This window comes from Stegodyphus dumicola, chromosome 12, assembly GCF_044657685.1.
Source record: "Stegodyphus dumicola isolate Sdum_Otavi_A_Nest chromosome 12, ASM4465768v1".
Classification (NCBI taxonomy): Eukaryota; Metazoa; Arthropoda; class Arachnida; order Araneae; family Eresidae; genus Stegodyphus; species Stegodyphus dumicola.
This window is the reverse complement of record NC_140779.1, coordinates 34372259-34394977: the sequence shown is the minus strand read 5'-3', so window position 1 is coordinate 34394977 and position 22719 is coordinate 34372259.

Below are 22719 nucleotides of genomic sequence, written 5' to 3'. Positions count from 1 at the left end.
TTATACTACTTTTCAGATACTTATCGCGTTTCAATAACATTAGGAAATGTAATTATTTATAAAGAATATTAAAAAATTACAAATGTGATCTCCATGACTTCTATTTGTATTTGACATTCTCATACGTAGTTAAATTATTCAGAAGTTAAAATAAAATTCATTAAAAACCTCGGCGTTCTAGTAAATGTAAACAAGCATACTTAAGAAATAGTTCTCTTTTAAAAAGCTAAGAAATCATTTTTTTAAAATTATTCATAACTACGTAATTAAACGTAAATATTTTATGACCAGGTAATTAAAAAAATGCAAACTGCCATCATGGTAGTAAAATTATTTTATGGTAAATCAAGCTATACTTGAATTAAGGGTGAAATGAAAATGTTGAGAAAAATATTTTCATTAGGAAAAGAGAGCCGGCCGAAACAGATTTTCTCTCGACTGATTAAAGGGAAAAAAAGAACTCAAACGATATAGCTAATCAATACTGCTACATCTATTCATTATATTGCTTAATTACACTCTAGCATAAACTAATAGGCAACGCGTAATGCAAAAGAAACTCATTTTTAGATTTAAAAATTCCAAAGCTCTGCTTTTTAAATATTTTCTCCTTAATACTGCTAAATATGATTTTTAATATATATTTCTATCCATTTAATCATTGTTTTTCACAGAGAAGCTATTGAAAAGTCTCAAAGGAACAATATTTAGACTGAATGTGTAGAATAAAAGTAAAGAAAATCATTTTAATTGTTAGAAGATCAGTTGTAGGTGCTTGAATGCTTTGAACGAAACTACAGATAATTTTATTTGGATTTGCCTTTTAACTGGTCATATATTTATGTAGATATTTTCGCTAAATCAGATTTCATTTTTAATTCTGGGAACAAGTACAGTGCATTATATTCACAGACAGAGTAATAATTAGTCCCTAATGCATAGTTAACTTAATGAACCGCTAATCATAATTTTGATAATTATCAAGTTTACGATTGAGCTAATGGTTATTACATCTGTGATTTTGAAACTGAATGAGTCACTGAGCTGATTTACATATGTGTTTTCTTCAGTATCACCATGTGTATTACTTTTTCGTCTTCTTATCTTGTTTATTCCTTTTCAATACATGAAATTTAGTATTCGTATATTTAATAAGCAAATTTCCTGCCAAGCCAAAACAAAATACAAATAGTTGCCACTTCATTTGCTGGAAGTTTTTGTTGTAAGCTTCGCGTAAAAATGATCCAGTTACAAAAAAGCACAAATATTATGTGAGCAATGAACTATTGTCTTTGGTAAAGGCAATTGACGAATATAATATCATAAGAATTTTTAATTTTGAAAAGTGAACCGACATTTATAGGAGTCTGACGCAAAATGCCAAAACGAAAGTAATAGGCCTTCGGGACTCAAATCCCTTTGGACTAAAAATACAAAAAATTGGAAATTTCGTAATTTTGTATTTTAAATACGAAATTTAAAAAAAAGAAACAATTTGTGTATCGCACACGCTTATACTAACAATGGCAGACGTTTGTACTAACAACTTTGAGTCGTGTTTCAAACGTCTTAGAAGATGCCAAGATTTTTATGTTAAAGAATTGCAGCGGTGGTTGAACATTGACAGGAACGCTGACAGGGATCTTCAGCAAGAAACTTTGTCAGATACGACATCATTGGAGTTTTCGCTGATGTGCTTTACCATGACCATGACATCGATGGCAATGCGATTTCCGTCATATCACATACGGATGGAGCAAAAGCATAGGTGAAGGCTTTACGCTATGTGAAACAACAGACATCGGCTTCCGCCATTCATATGATGTTTTTAAAGAAAAGAAAATTATGCTGCAAGTTGCCCAGTTTCTAGTTTTCAGCGGAAAAGTAGGATTAAATTTTTTAAATAGTCCTACTATGGTAAATAAAACTTTTGTAATAACTTCACGCTTATATTAAGTACTCACTTTACCTATGAAATCTATATTTTAATCAATTAATTCGTCCAAAAGGACAATTTGCCCAGAAGGACTATTGATTTCGTTTTGGCATTTTTGCGTTGATTCCTACAAGTGTTGTCTCACTTTTAAAATTGTTTCCACCAAATATTATCGCCCTGTATTGCATTTAAAGAAATTGAATAAGGAAGAATCTGTATAAATGTATATACAGTAAGACCCCGCTTAACGCTGTTTCGTTTAGCGCTGTTTCGGTTTAGCGCTCTTTTATTTCAACCTCAGGATTCCCCGAAATTGCTCGCAGCATGAACTACGGGGATTCCTCGAAATTGTGCGCAGCGGTAGGTTTCCAAATAACATATCCGAAACTTTGTAGTTATGTTTCTTGTTTGGTGCGGTGAGGTGCTGTACGGAAGCATTTTTATCATTTGAAACATTTGCTGACATTATTGTAAGTATAAATTTACATAATACTATAACGATTAATACAGTGACAAATATTATGATCTTTAGTTTTTATCATGGGTGATAATAAAAAACAAGAAAAGAAAGCAACCAGAAAAAGCATTTCACTGGAAACTTAAATGCAAGTGATTAGAAGATTAGATTCTGATGAGCGTCAATCTCAAATTAGTGCTGCATTGAATTTGGCAACTTCAACAATAAGGACAATTCTTAAGAATAAAGAAAAAATACTGTCCTCGGCAACTGCAACTACGTCAAGTTCTGCAACTAGAATTACCCGTTCTAGAAATAACATTATAGAGGAAGTGGAAAAACGACTGTCTATATGGATTGATGACGAAATTGAACGCAATATGCCATTAAGCCAATCTATCATAATGCCTTCTTGAAAAAAAAAGGCAGAAAATTGGAAACACAGAATAGACTGAATGATCTGACTGGCTTAGAATTTTATTTGTTTTTATAAATATATTCGTTTATATTGTTTTTATTTTTGTAAGAAATAAATGTTTGGTTTTTATTTTTATTAAAAAAACATTATTAAATTTAATACCTAACCAATTTTCTAGCCATCTTCCCCTAACTCCATTATTTACATGTTAAGATAGCCTCGTTTAGCGCTGTTTCGCATTACGGTCTACTTTGATGGAACGGATCCCCCGCGTTAAGCGGGGTCTTACTGTATGTTTCTCGCATAGTGATAAAACAACGGTACCTAGAGACATTCAATTTTTGAATGACGTAATCCTACTGCGAATATGGGCATCTGAAAGCCGAAATTTGGAATTTGTTTTATTATCGATTTCATGTTTTGTAAAACTTTAACGAATCTTTGATTAACAAACTCAACGATTTAAAAGCGAGCAATGGTAACACTCTACCGGAAAAAAATACCTTTTTATCTCCAGCGCGCGGAACTTTGTATCGAAAATTCTAAAGATATGCTAATTTTAAAATTATTTTTTTTTATATTACCCTTGAAATGAAAATTTATATTTCCCGTGTTTTCATAGAAAATGTCAAACAATCCAGAAAAAAATTCGTCACGTAATATTTCTTCGATGTTTCTTTCGTCAGCTGTTACAGGAGAGAAGTAGTTGCTGCTAGCGAAAAATGGAATAACCTTTAAACTTGCGAATATTAGTGACTTCCACGTGTGCGGTTCTTTTCTTAATGGTGTGTTTGAGAAGAAAATAATATTTTACTGGAGTAATATTTGCTGTCCTAAAAACAGACCACAAAGAACTATTCGATCGAAGACCATTCGAAATGTTTTCCATTAAATACCTACTTGGCTGTCAAATAAAGCATCGTTACTTTTAGGCAACCATTATTATTTTTTGTCTAAAGGGGTAGTTTATCCATTTTGCACTTTCCACTATAAAACGGTGTTTTACATTTCAGATTGATGCCACCAAATATTACAGCTCTGCATATTTTTCTTGTCCTCAGCTGAAAACAAACCAAATATTTTTCAAAAATGGTGATGCTGGTATTAATTGTTACAATTATCCGTCGTCAAACATGGAAATAATGATTGCTTTAAAAATTAAGAAACGTGATAGGATATGCGATATTTACATATGAATTTATATTACCTATTGAACTAAGTTTGCATATTAGCAAGAATTCTTATTAATCCAAAGGAGCAATTTCCCTGAAGGACTATCAATTTTCTTTTAGCATTTTGCGTCGAAGGCTACATCACTTTTCAAATCGCTGCCACCATATATTCTCGCCCTGTCTTATATTTGAAGAAATTAAATAATTAGGAATCTGCATGAATGTATATATGTTTCTCGCATTGGGATAAAACAACGGTACCTAGAGCCATCAAAATTAGAGTAACGCAATCTTCCATAGGATATGAGTATGTGTGTGTGTGATGATGGCAAAGCCTCGAGGGCTATCTGCCTAAGGGGAGGGATGCCTTCGTGGAGAACTTTCTAAGGGAAACTGGCTCGTATACACGTTACACATGGGGAAAACCACGAAAACGCCCATGGGCATGTGGAAGCCCTAATTTTAATTTGAAATTAATTTTATTATCGATTTCATATTTTGTAACACTTCAACGAATTTTTGATTAAGAAACTCAACGATTTCAAACCGAGCAATGGCAACACTGTGTAGAGTCATTAGGATCTTTTAGGAGGCCGGAGAGATTAAAAATAGCAAACGCCTTTGCCGGGAATCGAACCACGGACCTCTGCAATACCGGTCCAGTGTGTTACCGTTACACCACGAAGGCACGCTAGGGAAGTGGGAGAAATACCTTATAACTGTACGGAAAAAACAAAAACATTCTTATCTCTAACGCGCGAGACTCAGTATCGGAAATTCTAAAGATATGCTCATTTTAAAATTAATTTGCGATATTGCTGTTTTTTTTTTTTTTTTTTTTCGTTTGTTGTTTTAAATTTCTGCAATTCTCATCCTATTTGTACGCATTTGCAATGATAATTAGAAAGTTTTTTCCATCGGCTGTACTTCGTTTATGTGAATAAATAAAAAAAGTTTACGGAATAAATTACAAGACAATAATCTAAAATTATATTCCTTTTAGTCAATTTTATTCAAACCAGCCCTGTAAGAGGCATCAGCCGTTTTTATGATAACAGAAAAATAGTGAAAATTATCTAGTAGGTTAAACCACATTTTAATTATCATTTTATGTATTCTTTGCTTAATTGCAGAATAAACTCTTGCAGATGTGTAATGTGTATGCCATTCAGTTTTCTTTAGAAAGCCCTCCACGAAGGCATCCCTCGACTTAGGCACATAGTCTAATGTGATTTGCCGTAATCTCAATAAAAACAAAAATAAAAAATTCTTACCAAATTTAATTAAAAAAGAAAAGCTGAAGTTACCGTAACAGTTTCGACAAAAGATTTATATATCTGTTTATTCCTTTAATAATGCTTTTATAAATTAAATTTGATTTATCGATGCAATTGTAATTTGAAAGCATCTCACTATGCTTGCTGTTTCTTTCAGGTACTGGCAACACACCATTCCTTTGCAACAATAGCTTTTGCTTTTTTACTTATTTGGTGGAATTCCTTGAAAACTATCCCAACAGCGGCCGAATGGTAAAGACGCTGAACAGTGGTAGTTCGGTCAAAGGTTCGAATCCCGCCAACTGGTTGGCTGCATGGGCGTTTTCGTGGTTTTGTTCATGTGTAACGTGTATATGAGCCAATTTCCCTCAGAAAGTCCTCACGAAGGCATCCCTTCCCTCAGGCAGATAGCCGTCGAGGCTTTGCCGTAATCACTTAAACTAAGCCTAAACTTCTTTTACAATGTTTTTTCGTAGAACAGTAAAGCCATGTAAATATGATTTTTACCTAAATTGGTTTTTGAAAGCATTCATCTAATTACGTACTAATAAGAAGGAACACATTTTGGCAGTACTAAATGGAACCTTCCTTCTTATATACTCCTTTTTTTCCTTTTTGTTGTATTTTTTCCTAACTTACATATTATGAACACTACTTGGATAACTACAAGCATTTAATAATTATAAGAAGCAGCATGTACAATTAAGTTTGGATATTTTGTACAGCTGTTTTGTAATAAAGGGTGCACTAAGGATATACGAACTGGAAAAATATGAAAATTGTGCTGATATCACGGAAATTATATCACATTAGTAAAGGCGTACCATGTGACGTATTTCCAAATGCTTAATCAAGTTCTTGCAATACACATTATAACCAATACACGACAACGGTTTACATAAATTTCTTAATATGTGATTACAGATGTAGTTGATCACGAAGCAAGGGGAGCACATGAGCAGTTATTATTTATTAGAAGTCACAGGATGTATCAGACCAGTTTGGAATAGTCAGTGATTTACAAGATTAAATGCCAGATGCTGTGATAGCCAGTGGCTTGAGGTATCGCAGATCGCACACAATGATCATTTGATATTAAATTAGTAATTTGTTTTGGTTAGAGAATTTGTCAGTGGCGCTGTGCATATGATCTCATCATGATCTGCCACAGTTAGAATAGGCCATTGGTAAATCAAAGATGAAACCACTGCTGGAACAGCGAAACCATTAGTAAACCATTGTTGAATCCTATATGACAATTACTCGACCACATATACTACGAGACAAGAAACTCATACCCAGAAAGATTTAAAATTTTGTGATGTAAGCAAATTTAAATCTCTTTTCCTTTCATGATAGTTTAATGGTTTATTAAAATTAGCCGTTACTCTAACTAAACACAAAATAATAATATTAATTCTTTGAAATTTTATTTATATTTTGAATTAATTATATATGACATATCCTCTACTTAGGCAGATACTCTAATGTGATCAGCAATCGATGCTTGCATTTGAAAAGAAAGCTAATATATTTTCTTAGGAAATTTATGAAACATAAATAAATGTTCACCCTTCTTTATAAATTCTGCACTTTTATCTAATGTTTTAAAATGCAGCTTCGTACAACTCTGTAAATGTTTCGCATTGTGATCTAAATATGTGTACCAGTTTTTAAACATTTATGTGCGTTGATTCTGTATTACTGGCCGCGCATGCGTTCTAAATAGATTGAATGCACACGGGTCTCATGATAGGACGATAACATTTATTTTATCAAAAGATACATTTCAGAGTTCTAGAATTTATCAATGAAATACGCCTGCAGGTCTTGACAATGTCACAGTGTGCAATCAGTAGTTACTCTTCAAACTACTATGGAAGTTAAACACAAACCAATGCAAAGCGCAGTTAAAGAGAAAGCTAACCGCAGATATCTCAGTACTCCGAACTCACGATAAGCTAGCAGCTAACAACAACAAATGAGAGCATATGCTCCCACCGGTTTTATATAGTTTTCAGCCAGCCGCTGAGATATTTCTAGTACTTTCTGCTTTTCGAAATGACTTGAAGGCAATATGAGGATCGAATTAAGGTTAGACTTAATATAGTGATCAATTATATTTATTAAATCACAATACCTTTTACGGTGATACAGGTTCAAATGTCGCCAAATGATCGCCAAACTTGGCGACTTTTGGTTCCTGTGCTCAGAATTTGGCGACAAAAATTAGTCGCCAAAACTGTTGCCAGCTTGGCGATCTCGCCAAATTACGGAGATACCCATTTACTCAATGTTAAATGGACTTGGTCCTGTATTCCTACTTTTCCCGCATAGCTTATTTCTCTTCGATTTTCATGTTACTTTATGCAAAAGAAATTACAGTAATTTCACACAAAATTACACTAAAATCATCTGTCTATGTGCAAAACTGGTAACACTATTATACATTCGTTTTTGTTCAACAAATAATGCTTTAATTGCTAGAATTTGTTTTTCCTTTTTTTATTATTAGACCAAAGGCGTTAGCCTAGAAGTGCTATTCATTTCGTTTTGGCATTGCGCATCGAACACGTTGAAAGTCTGAATCACTTTTCAAATTATTGCCACTAAATATTATCGTCCTGCATTATATTTAAAGAAATTAAATAATGAAGAATGAAGAAGAAATATTTATGCATATACGCGAGAAACAGATATGCATAAATGAATATATGTTTCTCGCATTGTGATAAAACAATCTTACCTAGAGCCATCGAATTTTGAATAACGTTTGTCTCTGCGTTACACCAATTAATGTAAGCATCTGGAAGCCCAAATTTGGAGTTTGTTTTACATCCATTTCATTTGTCAAACATTAAAGAATTTTCGATTAAGAAGCTCAACAATTTCAAAGCGAGCAATGACAACACTGTTCGGGAAAAAAAATTATCTCCAGCGCATGAGAATGTGTATCGGAAATTCTAAAGATATGCTCTTTTTAAATTATTTTCTGATATTGTTGTTGAAATTAATTTTATGGTTTAGGTGCGAAGAACATGATATTTAATAAATAAAGGAAAGCACAAAACGTTTAAAAAAACGCCCACTTTCAGCGTTATATAAAATCTGAAAGCTTTCAGATTTTTGTTTTGCTTTTTTTCACTTATTTGTTATTTTATTTTCTAGAAAGCGTGATAAGATTTATTTAATACAGTCTGCATGCCAGTTGCTTATAATGACATATAAATAATAGAATTTCGACTTTACCTTTGCTCAAGAAAAAATATGCCTTTGATTAAAATATTTCCAGGGTACTTTTATAGCAGCACGCGAAATGAAATAATTAGCTATCCATATAAAATTTTCAGCTTCGCTTTTCTAGTAAACGGTATATGATTATTTTAAGCTCATCGGACAAACGGAAAACTTCGTTGCCTGAGATCTCAAAACGAATAAATAACTATATTTACTGAAATTCTGTGCTACACCCATTAACATGAGATTGTTTACTTCATCAGCGTTCAAATGAGAACTCTCAGTGCTGATTACAGTTTATTTACATGCGACATGCGACGGAGGACGTGGGCACCATCCCTCTACCATTAGGGTTAATTGGTATAGCGCCACGTCCACCTGTGTCTAGTGAAACGTGCCAAGGTCACTGAGTCCACAAAAACGCCTCGCACCGACCACTGAAACCCAGCGTCTGATGCAGGCCACATTGCATCAGCTATACCCTTGCGGCCACTGGGAAATTATTTTACAAATATTGTAGAAAATGACATGGCTAAACAAGGGTCATCACTGCTGCTGCAGGCTGAATTATCAGACATTAGTATGCACAAGTTGCTGAATTATATACCAGATTACTAAATTATATATTGGAGTACAATATGGTATAGAATCATGTAATGCATAGTAAGATTATGCTAATGCTCAAAATACATATTGAAACAGGAAGTATTATACATATTGAATTATGACACTTACTGTATCTGAACATACTAAGATATGATATACATAATGAGGTTATACAGATACTTCTGAGACTTGAAATACATGGTGAAACATTAAATACTCTACATACTGAACATGAGCATACTATGACTGAGCATATTGAAACATGAAATATATAGTGAGATATTACTGATTACGCTAATTACACGAGATACCTGATGAAACATGAAATACTGTACGTACTGAGACAGAAAACATACTATAACAGAGCATACCGGAACGTGAAATGCATGGTAAGATTATACTGATATAAGATACTGAATTATATACAGGATTGCTGCATTATATACAAGAGAGATATTTGTATAACAAACATAGAAGGCATAGTGAGATTGTACTGAGACTTGAAAAACATGTTGGAACAGGAAATGCTGAACATACTGAAACATATAACATACTATAATTGTACATTCTAATACGTGAAATACATAATGTACTGCTACAAAGTACTGAGTTATATACGGAATACTTAATTATATCCAGGAGAGATATACATATGTCAATATTGAATTGTATAGAAAGGTTATACTGGTGCTTGAGGTACATAGTAAAGCACATTGTATCTGAGCATTCTGAAACACGAGGGTAACATAATGAGGATATACTGAAATAAGATACTGATACTAATACTTATGTTATACTGATATTTGAAAGACAGAGAAACATGGGAAACTGAACATACTGAAACATGAAACATGCTGTTACTGAATAAAATGTGACATGAAGTACCTTGTGAGTTTATACTGATGCAAGATGCTGAATTAGATACCGGATTACTGAGTTATACAAGGAGGATATATGAATTACAAATTTGAAATACATAGTAAGGTAATTGATACATAGAAAGGGTGACATTATGCTGATATAAGATAATAAATTATATACAGGATTACTGAATTAAATATGGGAGAGAAATACGTATTATAATGTTAAATACGTAGCAAGATATGCAGACAGACGCTACAAGAATACATAAACAAAACAGTTCACTTGGTGACAGGATATAGGAGTGTGTAATAAATTACAGACTTGAGATGCATAGTGCGGTGATATTGAAACATAGAGAGGGTGAGATTATACTGATACGAGATAGTGAGTTATATACATGATTATTGAATTAAATACCGGGGGGAAATACGCATTGCAAATTTAATACGTATAGTGAAATTGCAGACTGGCGTTACAAAAATACGAAGATAACAGTGCATTGGTGGCAGAATATAGGAGTACATAAAGCATACATTTGGTATTTCATGTGTACATATGATGCTGCTGACTGTGATTACAGATGCTGCCATTACTGCGTTTTATGAAGACAAAGTACTTGTATACTACTGCTGCATACATAATAAGTTAGAGCCATTCATATGTGCAGTTACAATTATATAATGCTGCCAGTGAGCTCCCTTTAGCTGGTATGGGAATGTTGCATGATGCACTAAGTACTCTTAAATGGTTTACACTTGGCATAGGTTTGTTCCTAAGCCCATAAGCTTGTCAACAATTTTTGTAATGCTGCGTTTGAGATGTCGCTGCTTAATTATGAACCTGCTGAAGGCTAATCTGTTTGTCTCTGGGAACGGGATGTGTAGATCCTCCGTTAGTGAGCATTTTTCGACATAGTGTTCTGGCGTTCCCAGTTCACCGCAGCAACATAAGGAGGTAGTCGTCTTGCCGAATCTTTCAAAGTAGACTGGGAACGGGCCATGCCCGGTAATATAGTAGACCAGTTGTGGATTTACTATAAGACGTTCTGGATCAACCTTTGGCAGATGCGCATACGCACGACGTCCTGTCTCATCGTTGTTCCATGCCTCTTGCCACAGTGTGAAAGCGACCTGTTTCAAGCTCTTTTTTAGATATGAGGTGGGCCATGGAATTTTCAGTGTCTCTGCATCATTATTTTGGGCTGCTTCTTTTGCGAGCCGATCTGCGGCCTCATTCCCAAGGTTGCCAATATGCGCTTTTGTCCATTCTAGGTTGATTTTTAAGGTCTTGTGAAAAGAGAGTTGTTCTTGAATTGCTGCAATTATGGGGGAGCCGTGCATAGGATTTAATATAGCATATAATGCTGACAGACTGTCTGTTATTATAAAACTGTTTTGATGTCGATATTGGGTAATAGTGTTTATTGCGTGATAAATGGCTGCGGCTTCGCTTTGAAAAACACTGTTTCTGGATTCCAAGTGTCCTTTCCATTGGCGTATTGGTTGCTGTTGCCGAAATGCGATGTATGCACAGCCAACATTCTCGTCAGTTTTTGAGCCATCTGTGTAGAATACGATATCATTGTCCGTAGCTCTTGTGTTTTGCTTAATATTAATGTGCACGCCTTGGCCTTGCGTCGACGGGTGTGTGTGGAGGCGATTGGACTCCCGTTCTAGGTTATCTGCCGTAAAAGTATGGTCACCAAACACCGCAGGGCGGCTAAGCTGCTTCACCAATTGGTAGGCTGCCTCTTTTTCCACATTTATGTAAAGAGGGGGCAATCCGGCCAGGACATTGAGTGCATTCGTTGGAGATGTTCTAAAAGCTTTAGTAATGTTGAGCAGAAACGGCCTTTGTATACTCTGTAGATATTTTATTTTGCGTCCTTGCATCGGAGAGGCCCATATTGCAGCTCCATATGTTACTATTTTCTCAGTGACTGTCATATACAGGGTCTTGAGTAAATGGGGGTTAACTCCCCATCTGTAACCATTCATCAACTTGAGCTTGATGGCAATCTGTGCTGTTCGTTTCCTAAGCTCCAGCACGTGAGGGATCCAATTTAGTTTATCATCAAAAGTTATGCCCAGGTACTTTAGTTCTCGCTTAATGCGGAGTCTTTGGCCGTTGAGCGTTATTCTTGGTTGGCGTGCGAGTGTGCCCCCTTTTTTAGGAATCAGCAGTATTTGAGATTTTGTTTCAGCTATTTGGAGTTTTATTGCTGTGCATCGCTCCTGGAAGAGGTTGCAGGATTCCTGGGAATTTGCTTGCAGCTGTTCCCTGGTGTTTCCTTTCACAATTAGAGCTGTATCGTCCGCGTATGCAATTATTTATGTGTGTTCCGGCCACGGCTGTGTGAGTATGATGTTGTACGTTACGTTCCATAGAAACGGCCCTGCGCAGGAACCTTGCGGACATCCTTGGGTTTGGTCTTGCTGGATGACACCGCTGTTATGCGGTAGAATCAATTTTCGCTCTGAAAGGTAACTCTCCAGGGTGTGGTAAATATTCCGTGGACATTTTGCTTCTCTCAGGGCATGTTGTATGGCCGGCCACCACAGAGTGTCAAAGGCACTCTTTAGATCTAATGATATGAATGCTGTGTGGTGGCCGGTAAATTTGTTCTCTAAAATGCTCTCCTTGACTTCCATGAGTGCGTGGATTGTTGATCTTCCTGCTCTAAATCCGTATTGGTTTCCACTTAAGTATTTGGTAGTATGCAGGTGGTGTCGCAGTCTGTTCATGAGTAACTTTTCAAATGTCTTACCAAGCGCTGATAGTAGGCATATTGGACGATAGGAGTCCGCTCTTTTTGGGTCTTTATTCTTTTTGAGGAAAAGAATAACTTGACCAATTTTGAAGCACCTGGGCAATGTGCCAGTGGAAAGCAGTTTGTTGAAAAGGGTACGGAAGAGGTTGACGTGCGACCGTATTGCGATCTTAACTATTCGATAGTTTATTCCGTCTGGCCCCGGTGCTTTCTTTTGCGGTAGCTGTCGCAGGACATGTAGGATTTCTTGATTTGTGAAAAGAGCATCGTTCATGGCATCTGTAGCCAGGGTTTGGTTACGCATGGTTGCTTGTGTCGTTGTGTCATCTGTAGGATCGTCCTTCGTAAAGACCGTGTTGAGCACTTCTGTAAATGTAGCTTCAGTAAGGTGTTCATTGGTGTTAGGTATTGGCAGGAGATGAAAGGAGGCCTGTTTGAACAGCTTTCCCGCCACTATCTTGTGATGTATGCCGTAGGTATTTGTAGTTTCTGTACAGAACTTTCTCCAGCTGTCCAGTTTGGCGGTAATGATCATTTTTTTGTATTGGGCCCTTTCCTTCTGATATATAGTGAGTGTGTTAGAGGTGATGCTCAGTCGTCGCTCACTTTTTAGCCGTCGTCTTAAGGCACGACACATTTGCTGTTGCGCGCGTAATTGGCTATTCCACCAGTTTAATGTGGTGACCCGTCGTATTGTTCGTACTGGTAGGATGTCGTCACAAGTCGTCCTAATGGTTGACATCAGTTCACTCGTGAGTACATGTAGTTCCTCTCTAGTGGTTGCTTGCTCAATTCGATTGCTAAAGGGTGCCAGGCGTGATTTGATAGCTGTAACGAATGACCTGACCTTGCGACCTGGTAGGTTGTACCTTCTGATGATAGTTGTTTCTGTGGCTCTGGCAATGGTGAATCGTATGTAATTGTGGTCGGAAAGGCTTACGCCTTCCACGACCATCCAATCTTGTACTAGTTGTGCCATTTGAAGGGTCGAGACTGTAAGGTCCGGCCACCCTCTTGAGTGGACGCGATCAAAAGTCGGTGGCGCATCTTGCTGGTTATGCAAGATCAGGTTGTTGCTTGAAATAAAATCCTCCAGGGTATGTCCCTTTGGCTCTGTGGTAGCATATCCCCATGTTGTACTATGACAGTTAAAGTCTCCCGCAATCAACACGTTGTCTATTTTTTGCTCTCGCATCAGTTGTTGCATTTGCAAGATACTGTTCTCGATATCTGCCTTTGGCGGAGAGTACACGGAGACTATGATTGCTGTCAGATTGTGCACCTCTAGCAGGATGGCCACTATGTCCCTTTCCGCAATGATTACAGTGGGGGTCCACATAGGGTTGCAATTTACTATAATGGCTCTTGGCGGCTCGTTGGTATCTTCCTTTTGGAAAACAGTCCACTGTAGGGGGTAGCCCACAGCTTTGCCATGTAAACAATAAGGTTCTTGTCCTAGTAGGAAGTCGATCTGTTCTGTGGTGGTGTATATGGCTGCCTGTGCCGTTGCTGCACGAGCGCGTTGCAGATTTATCTGCAAACATTGTATTGCGTCCTGTCTGCGCGATTGCGTACTGTTGATGTCCAACTGTGTATTGTTATGCTGTACATTTGGGGGTTGCTGATTCTGTCTGCTTCTTGTAGTATTTGCCATTGTCTTATTGTTAGTATTCCGTATTGTTACGGATGTTCTGCACGTTTCGCTGGTATTGCGGGCAGTCTGAATGGTACGCTGGGTGGTGAATGTTGTATCTGTCCCCGTAGCGGTAGTTAGCTTCTCTACAGTTGATGCATTGTGGCATCTGAGTGTTGCATTCTCTAACTCCGTGATTGTTTGCGCAGAAGGAGCAGAATTGCTTGCGGCTTTTGCAGTCGGCCTGTGTGTGTCCGAACTGCTGGCATCTGTAGCATCGCTTGATGCCAATATGCTCAGTGATTCGGTGGGCCTGCCAGCCAAGGAAGATTTTTCTCTGACGCATGATGGCCTCAAAGCTTGCGGGCTCACATTCAAATATCCACTTGACCCTGCTCTTGCGGCGCTCTTGGAGTCGGTGGAGAGTCCTGAAGGTGGGGCTGGGCATATTTGAGGCACCGCTAATTTCTGCAAGTACGTCTTCGGGATTTGCTGCTTCGGGCAAGTCATGTACCGCGAACCTGGGCTTACGCAGTTTATTTACAGATGACCTACATCAGCTGATTAGCTAAATTAGAACGTTAAACGGATGTCATTAGAGAAATGTGTTTTCTCTAAATCAGTTGGTCAGCAGGGAATTTATTCCATGCGCACGTTATTGTAATGATGTTGTAACATTACCGACAAAGGATCTAAAAGGAACTAAATTACACTAGACATTTCCATCCCGGTTGAAAACTTATTGGCGAACGGAAATTAACATCTCGTTTAAAACTAAACTTGCGAATTCTATACAAATTATTCCCCTTTCTCATTTTCAAATAAGATTTAACAGGCTTAGCAATACTTCAAATAATTTATTTTTCAAGTACTTCCTGCGTGCAGGGAAAGGTGTCTAATTTGCAATTTCAGAACGAAAAAAAAATCTGAAAGCTTTCAGACTTTATATTACGCCCAAAAGGGCAATTTTAATGTATTGTCTGTTACTTTATTTATTAAGATATGCCACTATAACGGCAACATGCTTTAGCATAATGGCAACGGTAACATGCTTTAGTATTATTGAACGTTAAAGCCGAAAATTTTGGTATTTTAACAAATGGGTTATTTTCTTTACACAACGCATTTGCGGTTAATTTCTAATTGGAATACATTTGCTTATTAGACACACTGAATACACTTTAAGTAATTATTTGTGGAGACGATATCGCGTATGTTAAAATTAACTTTCGCCATAACATTTGGCCACCCTCTCCACTAGGCATTCGGCCCGCATGCGGTTTGAGCTTGAGATCGTTGTCCTAATGGGCAATGATGCTCCTCCCCATCTTTTTCGCTCGAGACGGATAAACATAAGGAATGGATATGGAAAACCACTCTAAGGCTATCTTCCTAACAGCCAGGGATTTTTTCGTGGAGGACATTCTAATGTTAAAAAGGGAAACTCGCGAAAATCATACAATCAGTCCGTTCGCCTAGGAGCAAACTCAGGTCGAACTCTCAGAATTCTGTAGTTTTAACCACTCGGACACTGCTGGGGTTATTTTGTGGGCGAATGAATCAAACGAATGGAGTAACGGGCATATTATTCAGATTTAAATCCGATAGAGCACATGTGGAAAGCACTAGCACGCTGACTTGCACCACTGCAATGTACTGAATAACTTTCAAAGCTCTTGGTAATGTTATAAGGTATTTCTCCCGCCTTCTTAGTATTCCTTCGTGGTGTAGTGGTCAGCACGCTAGACGCGTATTCGAGAGGTTCGTGGTTCGAGTTCCGGCGAGGGCATTGCTCATTTTTCATCTCTCCTGCTTCGAAATAAGCTAACAGTCTCTACAATGGTGACCGAAATAAAAGGGTGGAGGATGATGATTCTCCGCCATCAGGATTTGGCGACTGGGGCCTCTAATCCCCGGTCGAACTTTAAAAGGGGAAGTATATAAGGTATATCTCCCACCTTCATAGCATTTCTTCGTAGTGTAGTGGTCAGCTCGCTCGGCGCATATTCGAGAGATCCGTGGTTCGAGTCCCGGGAGGGCATTGTAAATTTTTAATCTCTCCTGCCTTCAAAAATACCTAATGTCTCTACAATGTAATATCTTTTTTAAAATGCATTTGTGTAACTGTTAGTATGCATCATAACTGTATTATTAACAATGTATACATTATACTCAGCAATGTCATAGTACGTCCTTGCAAGTTACAACAACTTTCCAGTGCTCGAGGTCAGCGATCATCAGCATTGTCATGTTCTTCGCCTTTAAATCAGAAAATTCAATTCAACAGCAATATCACAAAGCATTTAAAAAGATCATATCTTTAGAATTTCCGATACACAGTCTCGCGCGCTGGCGATAAAAAAAAATTTTTCTTTTTTCCATACAGTGATGCCATTGCCCGCTTTGAAATCGTTGAGTTTGTTAATGGAAAATTCTTTAACGTTTTACAAAATATGAAATAGATAATAAAAGAAATTCCAAATGTGGGCTAGCCCTTCTTGGCAAATTGCCACTTTGTACTAAAAAAAAAAAAGTTAAAGAAAGGAAACTTTGACCTAAAAAGTTATTTTTTCCCAGACAAATTAATTTTGTTTTTATTATCTATGAATTAGAAGTCTTTTTCCTTTAAAACGAATTCTTTTTAAAGAAAATCGAAAATTTCCTTTCGATCTAAATTTGAAAGACATGAACGTTGCGTTGGACAAAAATTCTAAAAAAAAAGATATTTGACTTTAAACGGATGATAAGCTTTTGAACGAGTCAAATTTACAGCTGACTGATGACAACAAATTTAACCACGCCTTTATAAAATTGTTGCCAATGCCATAACATACATCTTTTTCAAAAAATATTAAACATAATGAATGTTTCTTTAGAAAACAGACACTTACTTATAGGCAAATAGGGATTGCAAATCGGACACTTATTTCTGGCAGGGGAAAGACTAGGAAGCGAGAAAATATTATTAATGAGATGCATATATGACGCTTAGACATGAAAGTGGTTAGTCATTTTGACTGCCGTACTGTACGGCACGGGTTCGAAACCCGCAGAAGACATGAATATAAATTGTCTGTCCCTTCCTAGGAGGACACAGTAGCCCACATATTAGATTCCTTCTTAATAAAGTGATTACCGCTTCGGGCCTTAAAAGTTGTGGCCAACGTATATTGTCTAGTGCCCTCCATTGAAAATTCTTTAGGTACACACCTTTATGGTGGACCCGTATGTGTGAGGCCCCTTGTGCGTTTCTGTGAAAAACTTTGGTAAGAGCAGAATTAATTCCCGCTGTAAACCAGAATATGCAACCAAAGCATCAATGCCACTGATAATTTTAAAAAAATAAAAGAAAATGCATATTTTTAAATCACAATCTATTCTTCCTAAAACTAGAATAAATATTTATAATTAAGAATTTAAAATCGACCATTCTTATTATGAGGTAACAACTACGTTTGAATGAGAATATTGCCATTATGTAAGCTACATCAGAGAAGATTTAAAGTTTCAGCATGTTATTGATAAATATTCCATATGCTATCCTGGTAATCATGCCTCTTCTGCCACGGTATCATTCCGTTCTTCTTACTTTTATTTTCGTCTTATGTCTAGACGACCAGATTTCGTATCACAAAAAACATTACCAGTTTTTTTTTATTGTACCATATTCTTGGATGTTTCTTACTTCTTCCTACTGAATCTCAGCCTGAATTACTCTCATTTCTTGTTCTTCCTAAGAACATTACAGCTTCCAGTAAAGACATTACATCACAAACGACAATTCAGCAATTATCAGCGAGGGAAGCTGCAATTTAGAGGTCCATTTCTTCCGCACAAGACGACGAAGAACAAATTTCGTTTTTCCATAATATTTTTGGAGGTTTGAGCATAACATTTTATTTCGGTTATTTAAATAATTATATTGACAAAAAGAAATACTGAGAGCTTCAAAGGACGCTGTTAAAAGCAAAAGGGATTGCTTTTTGGATAAGCATCCTGTCACTTTTGGGCTCTAACTCTTGAGTTACACGATTTTGACATATACAATCAGCTCTAATTGTTAACTTAAGATATAACTTATAATGATAAATAACTTAAGATATAAGTTTATTTTCATGAAAATGAAACCCAACAAAATTATATATTTTGGAAAATGTTAGTTTGATATTTGGCAATTTGTTACTCCAAAAGGGCAATTTGCCCAGAAGGGCTATTAATTTCGTACTGGCATTTTGCGTCGATTCACTACAAGTATTATATCACTTTTCAAATTCTTGCCACCAAATATTATCGCATTATTTAAAGAAATAGAATAATAAAGAATCTGTATAAATGTGTGTATGTTTCTTGAATCATGATAAAACAACCGTACCTAGAGCCATCAAGTTTTGAATAACGCAATCCTCCTGCGAATGTGCGCATCTGGAAGTCCAAATTTGAAATTTAGAATTCGTTTTATTATGGATTTCCTATTTTGTAAAACTTTAACGAATTTTTGATTAACAAACTCAAGGATTTCAAAGCGACAATGGCAACGTTGTACAGAAAAACATTTTTATCTCCAGCGCGCGACACTCTGTATCGGAAATTCTAAAGATATGTTCAATTTAAAACTTTAAAACACCAGTACGTTTTTACAGTAATTCATAAGTTATGTCTGATGCGTATATTCAACCAGTTACACGAATTAAAATTCCTTTTAAAAATCTAATGGTCACCAATTATATTTAATGAGTCAGTGGAAATTATCTAAAACATTTTGTTAGGATATCAAAAATTTCGTATCTTTTTTAGGATGTGATCGATTAAATCATTGAAATTTAAATCACGGTTTCAAGGAAGGATAAATAAACAGAAGTTGTGAATGTGTTAGAAAAGCTCGCCCTTGACGGGTGGAAAAAATGTAAAGTCAGATTATTTCCAAGTGTGTAATAAAAATACATTTCTTACCTGCAGTTTTGATTTTAATATTGTGAAAGAAAGAGTGAAAAATATATTATTTTAATAAAGGAAAACTGACTCATGATTTTGAAATTCAAAGCACGACTAATAAAAGTGAGTTTATTGACCCGCCGTACACATAAAAGGTGATGGGGAGTAAGATTAATTTTAATAATAACTCTTTAAAAATTTTTTAAAAGCCTTAAAATTCAAATAATGACCATAGATTAAAATTCAAGACAGAATCAGTCATCATCTAAGCCTAATAAACAACGTGGAAAGGATAAAAAGGAAAATTGGTGTGGGTGAGATCTATATTTAGTAAGTTTTCATCTGAGAAATATACTATTTTGAACATATATTGTATCTATAAAATGGAAAATGATTATCATGATATTAAAAGTATTACAAATCATGATGAATTCAATATAAAGACGTAGTCTTAAAATCTTATACATGTTTCGTACTCAATGATGTAATTAAAAATAATTCACTGGTCAAAATTTAATTTCCCTAATTGCACTTCGCTTTAACACGATATTTAAGAAAGCATTGATTAGGATTAAATATTATTACTGCTGACGAGATAATAAAGAGAATATTACAAACAGATCGTGCTGCCGAGTATGTTTTAGCTTGAGCTCATCTATTAAAGAGCATGTAAAAATAGCTAACTCGCTAATCATGTTTTTGTTACACATAATTCCTCACTCAATGTGAAAAAATATCGATGAAATATTTTTTTTTTTTTTTTCGTACGACAAGCACTGTTTAGTCCAAAGGAGCTTTGTCTCTGAAGGGCTATTGTTTTCGTTTTGCGATTACGCGTTGGTGCACTATAAATGTTCGTTTTACTTTTCAAACTGTCACCACCAAATGTTAGAGTCCTGCGTTATATTTGAAGAAATTAAATAATGAAAAATCTGCATAAATGTAGGTATATTTCTCGCATTGTGATAAAACAACGGTACATAGAGCCTGAATGACGTAATCCTACTGCAAAGATGGGCATGTGGAAGCCCAAATTTGAAATTTGAAATTCATTTATTATCGATATCATATTTTGTAAAACTTTAACGAATTTTTGATTAACAAACTCAAGGATTTCAAAGCAAGCAATGGCAACGTTGTACAGAAAAAACACTTTTATCTCCACCGCGTGAGACTGTGTATCGGAAATTCTAGAGATATGCTCAATTTAAAATTATTTTGCAACATTGCTCTTGAACTGAATTTTATGGTTTAAGTGCGAAGAACGTGATATTTAATAAATAAACGTCACACACAAATTGTTAATAAAAACGCCCGTTTGGATATAATTTAAAATTTGAACGCTTTCAGATTTTTAAAATTTTATTTATAATTTATTTTATAGCGTAACCGAGAATCAGAATTCTCATGTCTCCAGAACGTTACATATAAACGCATAGTGATTTAAAATCGTTATGTGTCAAATGTAAACTGTAGCGACGATCTTGTAACTTAAACCTCAGACAAAAATAAAAAAAAAAAATTAATAATAATAAAAAAGACCTTTGCAATTTTGCTTAAAAACGTTAAAATAATTTCCCAGTATCTTTACAGGTATCACATTTATTCCTCTTTTCACGCCTTAAAATGAATTATGTATTACACTTTTTACTTGCACATAAACTCCTAATATCTTTAGCAAACTTTATTTAAGAAATTTGTGATTATATGGTAGCGAAACATAAACAGAGTTGAATGGCAAAGTATAATATGTCAGTAAAATACACAGTGGTGAAAGTAATAACTACAAATAATTTCATCAAAATAGGAACTTCAGTAATTTTAGTAACTCTAATTCATGTCCCTTTTTTCAACTGTCGCGTTCCTCCTTTTAACTACTACGTCCCTAAAAAGTGGTATACATCGAATAATATCCCCGTTTCGATAATCATGTTAAAAAAAATGAAGTTAAAAGGGTATACGCAAGTAAATATGGCATATAAAAAGGTAAAAATCTTCTAAAATAACAAATCTGATGTGAAAACCGTATGACTTCATTGTACGACCTTTTTGAATTATACATTTTTTTTCCTGTTAAAATTTATTTCCTCTAGTTTCGTTAGAGATGTATTTCTCATTCAATCAATTCAGTTTTCACTTCGAAGCAACGTAAAAATGCGTAAAATCTCAAAACATATTCATTAAAAATAGGAAAATATAGAAAAATCTAAAATAGCAAATACAGGTAATAACAGTTAAAACAAAAAAAAATTCTGCAATTAAAATTTGAGTTTCTATGCCAGAAACAAGCAATTCGTCCACCGAGCAGAAAGGAAAACTTTTCGGTGCACACAGCTTAAAGTTACATTTTGGCTCCACTGGGCACAAAGACACTGAAGTTGGTGAACTATCTGATTTAAATCACTATTCTACTAAAATTGCCAAGCGTATACGAATGAAGGCATCTTTAGGCTTAACACCACTTTAGCAACTCTTAAGTTTTTGATAATTCTACAAATATTGCATGCAGGTTAACTAAAGGCATGAAACCCTTAACCGGAACGTAAGAACAACATAATTAAATGATTTTTAAAGCAAAAAATGTACCAACATACGGGGATAAAAGTACTGAACTCAACGAGCGGGGTTGAATGCAACAAAAAAGCGAGATACACAACTAGATGTTATAGCAGTCCCATATATAAAATATCAGCATTCTATGACTAATCCTTCTTGGGTTGTGGGAGGTGTACATACATACATACATACGTACAGACATCAAGAAAAAAATCCTTTCTGAATCCATTTTACAATCGGTTTTGGAAACAGGAGTCCCTTACACTGTGTGTACGTACAGATGTCACTCTAAAATATCGTTTAAAAGAATTTCGAGAGCTGTCAAATTGGATATTTTCGTTAAAATATGATACCCGAACTTTTTTGTGATTACAGTACTTCCTTTGTCTCGTACAAGGAAGTAAAAACGTGATGAAACTGAAGAAAAGAAAATAATTGAATACTATACATTATTGTTTAGATTTTCCCCACAAATTTCCATTATAGTGTTATGAATTTTCTTTCTTTATCCTTTATGTAATGTTGCACGCCGCCCAGTCGGTATAGTGGTCAGGGAACCTGACTGCGATACCGAAGGGCCTGGGTTCGAATCCCGGAGAAGGCATGGTTGTCCGTTCCTTCATAGGAAAGGCAATGGTGGCCCACCTATTAGGTGCCTCCATAATAAAGAGACCACCCCATCTGGCCTTGTATAGATTAATGGACTGCGTTACATTTGTAATTGTTTACAATCTGCCATTGGAAAAAAAAATGTAATGTTCCACAGTTTTCATCCTCATTCGTTGAGAGCTGTTATACTATTGTTGGATATGCGAAATTGACCTTTTAGTAATAATTAGACTACCATTAAGAAAAATCTTA